The 16,234-nt window shown below is 37.4% G+C and overlaps 1 long non-coding RNA gene across 1 annotated transcript; it reads left to right on the top strand.

The window, feature by feature from the left end:
• The first annotated feature begins 377 nt into the window (after positions 1 to 377).
• On the top strand, positions 378 to 9,636 carry LOC132520006 (uncharacterized). The gene is made up of 3 exons (XR_009540408.1): positions 378 to 405; positions 6,094 to 6,275; positions 9,250 to 9,636. It is a non-coding gene; the product is annotated as an uncharacterized LOC132520006 (long non-coding RNA).
• Positions 9,637 to 16,234: the final 6,598 nt, after the last annotated feature.

The following is a 16,234-nucleotide window of genomic DNA, read 5'->3' as shown; positions in this document are numbered from 1 at the left end:
CTATTTTTAATCATGAAAATACTCTCTACAGTTACTGAGGTACCTGGTCAGATCAATAATAATGCTAAATTGAGAATATTTTCCATTTTAATTGCATTATATTGAAATATAGTAATATTTCAGCCAAAATATTTTCACAAGTACTCTCTTTTTGCCTCCACTCAGAGTATATTTATTCAATAAATGTTTTATTAGATGAAATTTATCAAATTATCTCTCTCTATGATTCTTTTGAATGTTTTGCCAAATTTAAATTCATTTGAGTTTTATTCTATTTTGGCACAGAGAATTTTTTCCAACAAAAGTGGGAACACAAAGGACATTCAAGATATCCCAAAGATCTATTATCTAATTTCAAAATCAAATCTTGCACTATTTGGACTTTCATTATTTCAGTACTTACAAGTAAGTTGAATATATTGTATTGCACTTAGATTGATTTACAAAGAACTTCCTTAAGGGCTCAAGCATTTCTAAAATTTGATAACATGTAGCAAAGAGAGAAAGCATCTACTTCCACACTGAATCTGAATTATTTTTTTATTTCAACATCAAATTTGTAAAAAAAGAAAGAAGTATACAGTTTAGTAACTAACTGCATGTACATACAAAATATTTATAAAATTTAACAACTATAGCTTCTATTTCAATTGTTAGATCATCACAGCTCTTTTAGGATGCAATTATGAATTTTGTATGTACCACAACCAATACGATAAGCACATTTCTTCAATGTATATATATTAATTTAGTGGAACATTGCTTTTACCATGTTTTTACAAAGTTGTCCATCAAAATTTGTGTTCATTTTATTACTGAAATAAGCCAATAATTTTATATCAATGTTGAACTTTTAAACTAAATTTATAATGTTTTTAACAATAGTGTGAGATGCTTTATCTAAACAGAATGAACTTTAAATAGTTTTACTTTGATTCCATGATTTGTATGGGAAAAAATCTTGAACCATTTTTAATTGGCTGGCTTTTATTTGTAGCACCTGATATGTTGTTGTAAGAGTCTCATCATTTAACTATCTGTGACGTTAGCATCCTGTTAGAACTAATAAAATAACAGCTATCACTTCACTTTTTGTACAATCATAAGAAAACTGGGAATCTAAAATGAGCGAAATGTAGAAGTAAAATCATTTGATCCAAATGGAAAGTCCTGCTGCAGAGTGACATGTAAATACACCTTCTGCAGCTGCACATGTTAAATCATGATCTCCAGGAACAATCATCTTAAAATAACATTAACTTTTGAAGTGGATACTTTCAGTTTTCACATGCTCAGCAATTATGGCCCCATTGTTGGATGGGGAATTTAAAAATTTTGAAAGTTACACCTTCAACATTAGCTTTTTTGAGAAACAGAAACTCAGTACTTAATTTTTCATGAAACACTCTTGGCTTTCAGCCTATTACTGTCAAAAGAGTTGACTGCAATTTTTATAAAGGCATGGATAACAAAATAAGAAAATTTTAAAGATTTTTACCATGGGATACTGACAAAACTGCTGTAACAAGAGCACTCAGACCACTCTCGGTACACAGTATGGTAACCAGCCTCCATTTCCTGAATATATTTCGTGGACAACTAATCTGTAATTACCCACATTTCCTAATGACCCTGCTGATTAGCAGCCTGGCAGCTTGTTACATCATGAAATCTGTAGCATGGGCCATGGCATAATTGGCTAGAACACCAAATAGATTGCAGGGGCAACTGTGTTGAATACTTCTTCCTCCACCCTCAAGACCAGAAGGATTTAACTGTTCCTAGTCGCCTGAATCCAAGGGCACATCATTTTATCAATTAAGACTCCACATGCTATCCTGAACAGCAGTTGTTATTTTATATATGTATAGTTTATATATAATACATATATATATATATATAATATATATATTTAGAAAGGTTCTGGAATAGAAAGATATTCTCTCTAACCAGGCAACTCTCTTTATATGTCCTAAACTGAGAATTCTTTTCCCTGCATATTAGCCTCATACTTCTAGATGAGACTACAGCAGAAGTTGCAAGTACAGAATAAAGGCCCATCAAATTGATCTTTGCTTATTTTAATACAACACTTAACACTACTTGTTTAAATCAGGAAAAAAAATCCTAAAGTGGATGGTACAAGGGAATAGGCATAAATGGGGATTGTCTCAGGCATACTGGGGCATATGAAAACCCTAAAGTAGTTTAAATTCACAGTGGAAATAAATTCAATTCAAATCCACAAATATTTGTTGAGGACCTACTAAGCCCATGAACTTTAGCTATAAGCTGAAAGGAAAATACAAATAGGAATTGAGCCAATTCTTTCCTCTTACCCTTAGGAAGGATAAGGCATATATACAAAGGATTCATATTCAGAGTAGAATAGTATGACATTTTCTTAAAAATTAATGATGTAAGACTCTTGCATTGAAGAAAATAACACAGTATTTGTTTCCAATGATTAAACTTGAGCTTTTGAGTAAAAACGAAAATTTGGAAAACTTGTATCCACCACTGTGAGTTTGACAGTTTCCCAATATCGAAAGGCTTTTCTGATGCGATTCATAATATGATAGTAATATGAACAAATGTGATAGTGAAAAGTGTCAACATTTCAAGGACTTGCATAACTCAGTGGATCAATACTTTCCAAATGACTGATGTGTAAGCAATGTTACAAAAATGGCCATCCAAATTGCAAGATAGACAAATGGATTTTAATACAACAGTCTGAACATTTTATTGATATGGTTTCAGAGTTCACATTACAAACTAACCTTTAAGAAACAACCCCTTGTTAAGTTTTGGTGTATATCCAAAAAAGAAAGAATATCCACAGTTTTCTGAAAAGGCTATTAAATACGTCCTTCTTTTTCCAACTACCTATCGCTATAAGGCTGAACTTTCTTTCTGTCCTTCAGCCAAACAGCTAATCACAACAGATTTAATACAAAAATGGTTATGATAATCCAGCTGTCTTCTAGTAAACCAGGCATTAAAGAGGTTTGCAAAAATGTAAAACAATGCTACTTTTCTCACTAAATTGTTCTGTTTTAGAAAATATATTTTTTCATTAAAATATTATTTACACTGACATGTAACGGCCTTATTGCTATTTTGAAAGGAATTAATATATAAAGATTGCCTTAAATAATACAACTGTGTCTAATTTCATGACACTGGTGCTACAGGGAAAACAGGGGAAAGAGAGATTATGGCAGAAAAGATACGGAAAGTTTTCTCAGAAGACCTGGTATTCCACTTTAGACTCTGAAAAGTAGGACTTTAAGAGGAACTCTTTTTGAAAGGATGAAAAGTCATACGTAAAGGCTTAGAAACAGGAAAGCATCTGTTATTCTCAGGAAATAATGAGTAATGAGTTCAGTTGGCTGAAATATAAGGAAGGCACCATTCTCTCCTGCTTCTCTTGTTAACTCTCCCTCTCCCTCTCCCTTTCTGGCTTTTCTTTCTCTCCCACTCCATAAATCTTGATGCTTCCAACAGTTTTGTCTTTGGATCTGTCTTCTCACTCTATATGTCTCCCTCAACAATCATGTCCATCTTCAAGACTGGAACTTCACTTCTTGGCTGCTGAATCCCAGATGTTTATCTCACATTCCTTCCTGAGCTCTAGAATTATATGTTCTGGACATCTTGAAAGCAACAAACCAAAAATGGAATAAATGTTTTCCCAGAAGCCACTCCCCCTCCTATATCCCCTTTCTTGGCATCCCCCCATATTCAGAAATAACTCAGGTCAAAAACAGCAGAGTCACTTTAATCTTCACTCTCACCTTCCTCCCCTATCTTCTTTCAATTTCATCCCCTTCCATCACCACTCTTCCTTGTTTTTCTTTTCTGTACTATTATGGTATTTTCTTAGTTCTTTTCTGCCACTAGTCTCACAACCTTCCATTTTATCCTCCTTATTGCTACTAAATCCAATAGTACAAAAGCAACAAATCTAATCATGTTTCCCTGTCTTGAAACCCTTTGATGCCCGCCCCCCTCCAAGGATTCCCTAACACCTTGGTGGAACATAAAATGTCATCCATTACCTGGCCCTTGATTACTTCTCCATCCTTAATGCTTGGCAGGTACCCTCCACAGCCCATAGCAAACCTATTTCTTGATTCTGCCATATTAAAGAACTTGTAGTTCTCAAAATGACTCCAGGTTGTTTTACTTTTCCATGACCTTGTTCAGGTGTTTTCTCATCCAGGTATGTCTTTTTCTGCCCCATCAACAAAGGATACCAATTCACCTTTCATCATTATTCTAGAGATACATTTCCTCTAAGAATTTTTCTCTTCACATTGGCTTAAGTAACGTATTTATTTTCCTCTTTTAATAATAACATTTAAAGTGATTATTAGCATGTGAAATCTGTTTCTGAAGCTGTTCTTAATTGATTTCCCCTCTTCACAGCACAAAATACTGAATAAAGCATTTTGCAAGGGTTCATCTTGTTTTAAATAAAAAGCAAAGAAAATTTAAATATCTAGCAGAAAGTACCCAAATCCATATTTCTTCTAATATTTCTACATATAAACTGGCAAAAAAAAGAGCCAAGGTTTACAAAACACATGTCCAATAGCCATGTGTGTATTATGTCCTTTCAAAACTTTTTTTCACAAATAATTTTATATTTCTGGAATTCCTTGAATATTTTGCAAATTTAATTTTTGATAGACTTGACATTCTTTTATATCACAGAGGTATTTTGTTTTGAGAGGTTTTTTCCTCAAACTGAGTCATATTTCTAGTCTTTAATATTAATATAGCTGGTTATTCACAGCTCATTTTAAAAAGGATTAAAATTCTTAAGCAGCAACATCATAGCTGTATTTGCCATCCCCTGAATTCAAGTGATATCAGAGGTACAGATATGCCTGCCAGAGACTTGCTTCATTACTGAGCTCAAGTCCCCCAAATCAGTGAGCATCCAATCCAGCAGATAGAAAGAAGCTCTGAGCAGCTGCACAAAATGAAAGGCTTTTATAGGTAGAAGGGAGTGGGAACAAGGAAGTTTTATCAGGCAAAAAGCAAATTGGTTACTGCAAGGTTATTTTCCTTTAGGGGATGGCACGGGTCTATCAGGCAGCATGGGTCTATCAGGCAGATTACCTCACTACTGCTGATCAGGCAACTCCCGATTGACTGGTGTGAGATTCCATTTCTGGGAGAGCCCAAACTGGTGTGAGATTCCATTTCTGGGAGAGCCCAAACTGTAATTAAGTCTTGGTTTGGTGACGTGGGGCTTAGTATGAGTGACCCCATTTGAGGCCTGTTGTCTTATCTTAAAAAAAACAAATTTGGATGGAGATATACCAAGGAAATGCAAAATGTTCAAAGCTTTTATGCCTAATTACATGAGGAAGATATTATCCCAGTTATAGAAACGACGGGTCACACATTTACATAGGAGCCTAGACTTCAGTCTATCACACTCATGCAAAGAGCAGGAACAGTGATTATAAAGACCGGAAAGTGCCACTCATTTGCTAACTCAGGTGATTCAGTGATAAGAGATTTTTTTCATCGGTCTGTAATTGCAGCGATGTTTTTCAGGGCCTTGTAAGTACCTGATGCATGGGAGGAGGGAGCTGGTTCTTTTAAAAGGGCTTAATAGAGAGAGGCAAGAAATAAGGAAGCAAGGCAGTGACGAATTAGAAAAAAGAAAAGGTTATGTGAAAACCATCTGAGAAATTAGCCAACATTTGTGGAGAGAATATAGAATGTAGAAATTAGGGTTCTTTATGTAGATAATGAGACTGTCAAGATTTAGTGAAGCCAAAGTTTTATGACAGAGTGGTGAGATCTAACAAATCAGATTTTCCCTCATTTATATTACCATTTAAAAGATTTTGTTTCATTGTAAACTGTATGGTTAATTTAGTGGGGCAATAAATGGTTTAAAACCATAGTAGAAACAGTAGATACATTAGTGATACGTTTAAACAGGACAGAAAGTTCAACCTCAGAAATAGGAAAGAGGAGGCGGTTCCTCCTCTCCAAGAGAGTACATGGAAGGTCATCCTATCTAAGGAGAAGGTTTTGATTTCCCACTTTCTGCTTCCCACTCAGTGACACTTTGCACCTGCTTTCTGTAAAGATGAGATCTTAAAGCTGAAATTTGGAGGCAGAAGAATTGGCTTTTAGAGTTAAAGCATTGTGCTACAAAAACAGATTTGTATCTTCCCTTGGACGGCTCGGAAACTGTCAGTGCAATCCAGGGTAAGAAGGTGTGGAACCTAGAAAGACAGAAGGTAAGAGCCAAATTCCCAGGAACTCAAGCACTGTGTACAGTGTTGGGTTAAAGTGAGCCATAAATGGATGACTTCCCTTCCCCTCCCCTCCCTTCTCCCCTCCCCCTCTCTATTTGTTACACATTTTAATGTGTGTGTGTGTATATATATATATGTTTATATATACATATATATATACATATATATAGAGAGAGAGAGAGAGAGAGAGAGAGAGAGAGAATTCTTTTATAAAATTTTGCTTCAAAGTATTCTCTTGGGGCTTCCCTGGTGGCGCAGTGGTTGAGAGTCCGCCTGCTGATGCAGGGGACACGGGTTCGTGCCCCGGTCCGGGAAGATCCCACATGCTGCGGAGCGGCTGGGCCCGTGAGCCATGGCTACTGAGCCTGTGCGTCCGGAGCCTATGCTCTGCAACGGGAGAAGCCACAACAGTGAGAGGCCCGCATACAGCAAAAAAAAAAAAAAAAAAAAAATTCTTTTGAAATGCAGTTATAATTCAAATTTGCTTAACTCTTAAAATAGGCTTTTTTTTTTTTTTTGGCTGTGTTGGGTCTTCGTTTCTGTGCGAGGGCTTTCTCTAGTTGCTGCGAGCAGGGGCCACTTTAATCGCGGTGCGCGGGCCTCTCACTGTCGCAGCCTCTCTTGTTGCGGAGCACAGGCTCCAGACGCGTGGGCTCAGTAGTTGTGGCTCACGGGCCTAATAGCTCCGCGGCATGTGGGATCTTCCCAGACCAGGGCTCGAACCCGTGTCCCCTGCATTGGCAGGCAGAGTCTCAACCACTGTGCCACCAGGGAAGCCCAGACTAGAATGATTTTTAAGCCTTCTTCCAACTCTGACATTTGATTATCCTATGAAATCTGGGTTAAGTAGAGAGGCACATTCGTATAGCACATTAACATCTGGTAGAGGCACACCTGAAGTGTAAGAGCAGAGAGGGACAAAATCAGCTTCTGAAATATTGAAATTGCCCCTCCTCAACAAATGAGTAGCTTGCTTTGTAACAAAGTAAGAACGAAAAGGATCACATCATAGCAACAAGTAGAATTTGTTACAAGTGAACAGGGCTAAAAGCAGCAAAGGCAAAGAATACATAGGTGAGATCACCAAAAGACAAGTGCCAACATGTATGCTGGGCTGTTCTTATTCAATCTTCCAAGTGAGATAGATAATGCAAATAAAATTTAGATAACAAATAATGCAATTACAATACAATAATAAATCCAATGAGAAGCAACCATGCTCATTGGGACAGTGTTTTGACGGATATACTTGTGTATATTTATTTGGCTTGACCACTTACCAGCTATGTGTACTTGGGTTAAGTTATGTGTTCATTGTAGAACATTTGAAAAATATAGAAAATATCAAAGAACGAAAAAAATCCTCAATGCAAGGAATTCTGGAAAATATTATTTTCGCTTTGCAACCTTTATACTAAAGGAAAGCAAACCAGAACAGGTGTTTCTGTATTTGTGATGTTTATCACTTTTACCTAAAACATCATTTGAATACATGTGCTAAAGCCATTTCCTTTAAGAGCGCAAACAGAAATATTCACCATCGTTTTTTGTTTTTTTTTAAATTTATGTATTTTATTTATTTTATTTTTGGCTGCGTTGGGTCTTAGTTGCTGCACGTGGGCTTTCTCTAGTTGCGGCAAGCAGGGGCTACTCTGCAGTGCGCGGGCTTCTCACTGCGGTGGCTTCTCTCGTTGAGGAGCATAGGCTCTATGTGCGCGGGCTTCAGTAGTTGTGGCTCATGGGCTCTAGAGCGCAGGCTTAGTAGCTCTGGTGCATGGGCTTAGTTGCTCCACGACATGTGGGATCTTCCCAGACCAGGGCTCGAACCCGTGTCCCCTGCATTGGCAGGCAGATTCTTAAGCACTGTGCCACCAGGGAAGCCCACCATCATTTATTAATCAACATTATTTTGGAAGTTTCAATGAGAGCAATAAAAAATGTTAAATGAAATAATTTGTAAAACCACTGGTATAAAAAATATAGAGAGCTGATGATGTAGTTGTACACCTAAAAATATCAGTTTTAAAGTAATAAAAAAGAGAATTTGATGACATATATATTTAAAAATCAATAGCTTTTCTTTCCCTTACTGTCAATAAACAGACACAGAAATGAGAAAAAGCAAACACACATAAAACAGATAGCAATAAAGGATTAAGCTAAAAAGAAAAATACAGGACCAATATTTTAAAAAAAACGAAAAACAGAAACCAAAAAAATCTATACTAACTTATTGAAGGGCTCAAAGGCAAAGCAATCAACTGAGTATGGTCTGGGTTGGAAAATCTTAATCTCACAAAAATATCAAGCCTGTAGAAAAACAATAAATTCAATTAAAATTATGTAATTAAAATACAGTAAACTCTACATAATTAGATACACACTTTGAGATACACAGACACGCACACCACACACACACACACCTGTAAAACCATCATCACAATCAAGATAATGAACATATCCATCAACCTCAAAAGTATCCATTGCCCCTCTATAATCCCCCACTCTGCCCCCTCCCCATTTCTAGCAACTACTGATCTACTTTCTGTCACTATGCATTAGTTTTCATTTTTTGGAAATTTATGAAAATGGAATCTTCTGTTCTCCTTTTTGTTTGGCTTTTTTCACTCAACATAATTATTTTGAGATTCATTCATTTGTTGCATGTAGTTCATTCCTCTTTATTGTTGAGTATTTTACTGTATGGATATACCACAATTTGTATACCTATTCACCTGTTCCTAGAAATTTGGGTTAATTTCAGCTTTGAGGCTTTACAAATAATGCTGTTATGAACATTTGTGTACAGACATGTGTTTTTGTTCTTGGAACTTTAAAGTCTCTAGAAGAAAACAGGAGAAAAGTATTTGTGATCTAGATTTTAAAGTTTTAGGTTTTTCATTAAGATCTATGTTCCATTTTGAATTAATTTTTTTTTTTTTTTTTTTTTTTGCAGTACGCGGGCCTCTCACTGCTGTGGCCTCTCCCGTTGCGGAGCACAGGCTCCGGACGCTCAGGCTCAGTGGCCATGGCTCACAGGCCCAGCTGCTCCACGGCATGCGGGATCCTCCCAGACCGGGGCACAAACCCACGTCCCCTGCATCGGCAGGTGGACTCTCAACCACTGCGCCACCAGGGAAGCCCTTGAATTAATTTTTAAATATGATGCGAGGTAGGAGGTACAGATTGAAGTTCATTTTTTTGCATGTGAATATCAAATTGTTCCAGTACCATTTATTGGAATGACAAGAAAAGCCTGTTCTCCTTTTTTAACTTTGTTGAAAATCAATTGAATATAAATATATATATTTCTATATAAATATATCCAGAATCTCTAATCTGTTTCCTTAATGTTTTTGTCTATTTTGTTGCTAATACCATACTGATTTGATTATTGTAGCTTTATAATAAGTCCTAAAGTCAGATGATATAAGTTCCCCAACTCTGTTCTTTTTCAAAGTTGTTTTGATTTTTTTTTTAATAAATTTTATTTATTTATTTATTTATGGCTGTGTTGGGTCTTCACTGCTGTGGGAGGGCTTTCTCTAGTTGCAGTGAGCAGGGGCTACTCTTCTTGTGCAGGCTTCTCATTGCGGTGGTTTCTCTTGTTGCGGAGCATGGGCTCTAGGCGCACGGGCTTCAGTAGTTGTGGCACGTGGGTTCAGTAGTTGTGGCTCGCAGGCTTAGTTGCTTCATGGCATATGGGATCTTCCTGGACCAGGGCTCGAACCTGTGTCCCCTATACTGGCAGGCGGATTCCTAACCACTGTGCCACCAGGGTAGTCCCTCAAAGTTGTTTTCATTAATATAGGTATTTCATATTTCCATATGAATTTTTGAATAGCTAGTCATTTCCTCAAGAAAAAACCCTTGCTGGGATTTTGATTCAGGTTGCATAGAATCTACAGATGAATTTGGGAAGAATTGACTTCTTAACAATATTAAGTCTTCCAATTCATCAGAGCCAAAGTGAGAAAGAACCCTGCCCTACTCACCTCTAAACAATTGCTCTCAATGCCTGTTTGTGGAGATGAATGGGACTCAGAAGTGCTTGTAGAGGCTGCAGGGTGCTCCAGAGGAAATGGGCTTCTGCTCTTACTATTGCCACCAACACAGGACATTTGTGGCCAGGATGAGCTCTCCAGACCTACTCCCCAACTGGCATAGTGGCAGACTTCTCTGTGTCTCTAAGTCTAGACTGAACTTTTAGACCTAGGAGAAGAGGAGAGGGAACCCTCTCCTTCCTCAGTCCAGAAAATCACCTTAGTTCTTGGCCAATAAAACACTATCCATTTTGATTAATGATAGAAACATCTGCTCTCTTCAAAAGAAACCTCCACCCTTACCCATCAGGGTATGGTTTTAATGCTAGACTCCATCAAAGCAATAGAATCACCAAACTGTCTCTACATTTTCTCGTATTTGGTTAATTCAGTCTTATCCATAGTACCCTTGTTATTCTAGTATATATGCTGATCTGTTGTTTATGACAGATTTACTCTGACTAGTATAATTATATATTTTAAATTAGTATATTCAATGTACAATTGACAGATATTACTTTTTTTTGAATATACTAATTTAAAATATATAATTATTTGTTGTAAGAGGTCCCTCCTCCACCCAAAATCACTGGCTCAAACTAGAGTTTATTTTTCTGTCATATAACAGCTCAGAGGTAGACATGAGTTTCATGGAGATATCCAGGGACCAGAGTTCCTTTCATCTTTATTTCTTGTCATCACCCCTAGAGAATTGTCCTCATCTAGATGGCTAATTTGCCTTGATCGCTACCATGTCTACATCTCAGCTTCCAGGAAGGTGAGAGAATTGGGATGGAAACTCTAAAGATGAGACAAAGAAGTTGCACACATAATTTCCACTCTGGTCAGTGCATCACAGAATGAAAACCAGTTGTAAAGAAGGCTAGGGCTGCTGTCTTTGGCTGAGTAATCAATCACACACCAGCTGAAACTCAGAAGAATGGATAGTATCCCAGAAAAATTAGCAGTCTCTGTCACAAATATAATATTCCAAAATCTAAATTTCTGATATTTTAATTTATAATTAACAATATAGAATTGCATTATTTTTCTAGGTAATCAAGTAAGTGGATTCAAGGAAGGAATCAAAGGAAAATCATTTCTTCTTGTTAATGATCATATATTCAAGCACTGACTTCAATTAAGTTGTGAGTACCATTTCTACTTCTTCCTATTTTAGTGAATTATCAGCTGCTTTTCATTTCTCAATTCAATCTTAATAGCAAGATTGTGATAGAATATCACATAATAAGCTTTCAATATTATGAAGGTGAGAGTACCTTCCTTATAAGCACTTTGTTACATAAAAATTGGGTTTCATTCACCTCTTAAGTGCCTGTTCTTCTGACTTTTTTGCTTAGATCAAGAAAGTCAGTGCAAGAAAAACGCTAAGTCTTATCTCAGTTACTTCATCAATTGGAAAACCTTTCAAGTCACCAGGAATATGGTCTAAGGGGTGAGCTATGAATACAGAACTATGGCCATGCAGCCTTCATGACTCAAGTTTTCCTCCTACTTTTATAGTAGGTCCTAAAGCTACGTTTGCTGTTCCTCCTCAAACCTTAGCCAGCACCGAGAAAACTTATGGGAAACCAAATGATTGAAGGATAAATTTCTGAGGCCTAAAATCTCACTGAGACTTTGTAAAATAAATGTTTTCTCAACACCAGATTCTCTATGAAGAGATGCCGCCTCGCATATAAGTAAAAAAAAAAATTGAAAAGCAAATCAGATCCTACCATTCCTCAGTTCAAAACTTGAAATGACCCCTTTAAAAAATCAGAATAAAAATCAAACTCTTTTAAAATGGCCTAAAGTATCGTATACCATCTCCTTCCCCACTTTGCCCTTCTATCCTACAATTTTCCCTCATTCCCTCAGCTCCTCCCTTGCTGGTCTCCTCCTCCTGGAGCATGCCAGGCACCCTCCTTCTTAACATGGGGACTCTGGAGGCTCTCCCTTCTGCATGGAATGCCAGGCCCCCAGGTAATCTGCATGGCTGCCTCCATGACCTCCTTCAAGGCTTTGCTCAGATCACACCTTGCGATGCTGTATCAATTCAGGCCCCCTGAAAAGCAGTCACCAATGTGGAATTAGATGTACAAGAGAGTTATTGGGGAAAACACATGTGAAGAATATAAAAGAGGGAACAGGAGGCAGGAGGCATGCAGATCTGACACCTGTGAAAAGCAGTGGAGGAGGTGGGAGGATTGGGTAGGATGAGCCTCAAATTGCACTGCAGCTCTCTGAGGAAGTCTTGGCCAGGGCAATAGGAACCCCAGAGGAAAGGTTTCTTACAGAGGAGTCCCATGTTGGACAGAAATACTGTGACTTTAGTATTCCACCATACTCAGCCATTGGCCTGGAACTGCTGAGAGGGCATTTGCTTTGGGATGAATGCCCTAGCAAGCCCAAAGGCATGACAACTGAAGGCTGTCAGTCCCTTACATTCCTTGAAGCAAGTTATCTTGAAAGGAGATCTGAGTGAACTGCCTCCAGGGCCCCCTCAGAACCCTACCCTAACTACCCTATGTAATACTATAATCACTTAATTACACCATTTAATACTCTCCACTGCCAACTCAGCATTCCCAATCCTCCTTACCCTGTTCTATTTCACCTTATTCCATAGCACTTCATTTATTTTATATCCTTTAATGTTCATGATCACAATGAGAAGAATGTATCCGACACGTACAAGTGAGCCAAGGTTCGTAAGCTTAGAAACTGCACCCATTGTAGGGTTCCCTGGGGTTTCATCCTTAGACTTTATCTACTTACATTCAATTGTCACAAATATGCTATTAATAATGAAGGTTATGACAATGGCACCAAAACATCATTGAGCACTTATTATGTGCCAAACACTGTACTAAGTGCTTTATCTGCATTATCTCATTTAATACCCAGAACAATCTTTGAGGTTACTATTATTATTACTCCCACTTTTATAGATGAGGATACTGAGGTTTAGACAGGGAACACACTCCCTCTACTGGGAGATAGCTCTCACATTTCAAGTCTGGGCTAAGTGTCCCTTCTTACATTTTCCTGTGGCAACCTGGATCTTCTCACTGAATGCTAATCCACTGAACTAGAATCGTAGGTCCCACCAGACCAGGGGTTGGCAAGCTTTTTCTGTAAAGGGCCAGGTAGTATATATTTCAGATTTTGTGGGCTTTGTGGTCTCTGTCACAACTACTCAACTCTGCCATTGCAGTGCAAAAGCAACCACAGAGTATGTTAATGAAAAGTATGGCTGTGTTCCAATAAAACTTTATTTATGGACACTGAAATTTGTATTTCATGTAATTTGCATGTGTCACAAAGTATTATTCTTCTTTTGATTTTTTTCAACCACTTAAAAATGTAAAAATCATTCTCAGCTCACAGGCTTTACAAAAACAGGCAGGTTGGCCAGGTTTCGTAGTTTGCCCATCCCTATACTATTCCATGAACTTTTAACAGCCAGAGCAGTATCACATCTGACTTTGTATCCACGGCACTTAGAATAGTATCCAGATTATAGTGGGTGCTTAATAAATACTTGTTACATAAATAAAACTCACATAGCTAGTAGTGAGTGATAGTGTCAGGATTTAACTGAGTCAACTGGTTTGGCAGTGCAACGTCATACTGCCCACTCTGTGGCCAAAGCCATAAGTGATGTAGCACACTCAGAGCAAGATACTGAGATACTCAAAGAGTAATTCTACCTAGGAGTGAAAGTACTGGGTCATATGGTAGCTCTGTGTTTAACTTCTTTTCTGTTTCTTCTTGAATCAGCTTTGGTGAGTTATATTCTCAACTGATTTCAATTTTAATTTGTTTTTTTTTGTGGTTTGACATTGCATATTTTATTTTAAAAATAAAATTTCATACAGAGTGACAATATTGCATAGTTGCTAAGAGCACAACCTTTGGAGCCAGACTGTCTGGTTTTTTTTTTTTTAAGTACATTTTTAATTTGATTTGGGAATTAAATTCCCGAGAGAAATGAAAACATATATCCAAAAACTTGTACATAAGTGTTCATGGCAGCATTATTCATAATAGCCAGAAGGGTGAAGCAACCTAAATGCCCATCAACTGATGAGTAGATAAATAAAATGTGCTATATCCACATAATGGAATATTATTTGGCAATAAAAAGGAGAGAAATACTGATACATACTACAACATGAACGTGTAAAAGGATCATCACAATGGGCCACGTATTATATGATTCCATTTATGTGAAATGTACATAATAAGCAAATCTATAGACAGAAAGTAAATCAGTGGTTGCCTAGGACTGTGGAATGAGGAAGGTAGGGGGGAAAGGGGAGTTACTATAGCAATGGATAGAGTTTATTGAGGAGGGAGGAAAATGTTCTAAAATTGATTGTGGTGATGGCTATACAACTCTGTGAACATACTAAAAACCATTGGATTGTATACTTTAAATGGGTGATTGTTAATTATATCTCAATAAAGCTGTTATTTGTAAAAAAGTAATTCCAGAAACACCTTGGTGTTGGACCTTGTAGAACACCTGAACTATATTGTTACTGTTATTGGTTGCTACTCAGCCTACCATGTACCCTTTCCCCTAGTCCCACTTAACTTGGCCTAATCTACTGTGCTTCCATGTATGTAACATAGTCCAAATCTTGGCCATTTCAGTTTTTTTTTTAAATATAAAGCTGCTTCAAACTGTAGCTTTGTAATTAGAAACCTCTTAGGTTACATAAATGCTTAGAGCATCATAATTCTGACTTTCCAAAGGCCACCTATCAGACAGAACCCTGAGTATTGTCAGGAAATTCCTTCTTTCTGTATAGTCTTTGCAGAGTTGACTCTCTTCTTTCTTTTCCTTTTAAAGTTAGAACAGAAAGACCCTAAGAACACAGAACCCCACCACATGGGCATTCCCTGTGACCTCACCTTTCAATTAGGATATGGTTACCAGGGTGACCAAGTTAATTACATATGGAATATCAGCAGCTGACCGCAGGTGGAAAGAGCTCAGGTCAGACCCAGGAGGGCTGGGAATCCAGGCTGACCCTCAGGTCTAATGAAGTTCAGGGGCCCGACCACAGGAATAAGGTAAGAAGTTAGTCACTTAAGGGATGGGTACTGGGGGCCACGAGAAGGGAAGCAGGACTGAAACCAGAATTCCATGTCATCAGAAAAAGAGATTTCTGATTAGTAACTCCAATCACTGGTGGAATTGTGTGGTTAATTAATATTTTAATTATTTGAAAGCTTGAATATAAAGCAGTAACAGGAGAAAAAGGCAGAACCAGTTAATAGAGAATAGCAAATCAGAGTAATATCAAAAAGAAAAAAAATATGAGATGAAAAGAACTTTGGAATTAGAATCAGAGGGCATGACTTCCAAGTGACTCTAAGACTAGTAAGTCATTTTAATTTCCTGAACCTCAGTTTATTAAACTATAAAATGATTGGGTTGAACTCAGACCTTACTGAATATTGAGTTGAATATCCATCTCTCTAAAATCCCTCCCAGCTTTAAACATTAAGGAATTAAAAACGGTCTTAGAACTGAAACCACAAGTTGTTTGTCCTGGTGCCCTGAGTAAGGAGAGAGAACAAATGTACTAATTCAAATTTAATGGTTTTACAGGAGCTACAAGCTAACGAAGTCATCACTTCCTATTTCCAAGTGACTCTACTCTCTCCTACATTGTGTCATGGCTGTGATATGAAAATTTTTTTTAATTGCTCTTACAAGTTGTACTGCTTCAACAAGGCAAAGCTTCCTAAACTCTATCAAATATTTCCATCATATTGAGAATATAAGAAACAAATTTAAAACCAAATTTTCATTGCAGATTTTCAAACCTGACCAGTGTTGAACTGGACGTGGGCAGGGCATCACAGCTTAACATCTTA

This window comes from Lagenorhynchus albirostris, chromosome 4 (genome assembly GCF_949774975.1).
Source record: "Lagenorhynchus albirostris chromosome 4, mLagAlb1.1, whole genome shotgun sequence".
Lineage (NCBI taxonomy): Eukaryota > Metazoa > Chordata > Mammalia > Artiodactyla > Delphinidae > Lagenorhynchus > Lagenorhynchus albirostris.
This window is presented reverse-complemented; position numbering and strand designations above follow the sequence as displayed.